This window comes from Fundulus heteroclitus, unplaced genomic scaffold, assembly GCF_011125445.2.
Source record: "Fundulus heteroclitus isolate FHET01 unplaced genomic scaffold, MU-UCD_Fhet_4.1 scaffold_325, whole genome shotgun sequence".
In the NCBI taxonomy this organism is placed as follows: domain Eukaryota; kingdom Metazoa; phylum Chordata; class Actinopteri; order Cyprinodontiformes; family Fundulidae; genus Fundulus; species Fundulus heteroclitus.
In genome coordinates, this window is record NW_023396735.1 from 91,290 (window position 1) to 91,676 (window position 387).

Sequence of the window (387 nt, forward strand, 5' to 3'; positions counted from 1 at the left end):
TGTGCAATAATGCAATACATTGAACTGTATTTTCCTATGTTTTACACTCAGTGTGTCATATAGGGTTTGTCATTCTTGTCTAAAAACAAAAAATATATAAATTATTACCAAGGAATAGTGGATAGTGATATTTTACTAAATTTTATTTCTAAGACATCTTCATATTTCCAAGACATCTCAAGACATCTTAAGACCATGTCTATAGACACGTCTTATAGACACGTCTTCACTTACCAAGACATCTCAAGACATCTCAAAAATGTGTCTTGAGATGTCTTAAGATCTTATGATCTTAAGGCGTCTTGAGATGCGGTGATGGCTGGGTATGTACCTCTCCACAGTGCAACCCCGCATTAACCGGATTTGCACATCAAAAGCACATTGTTC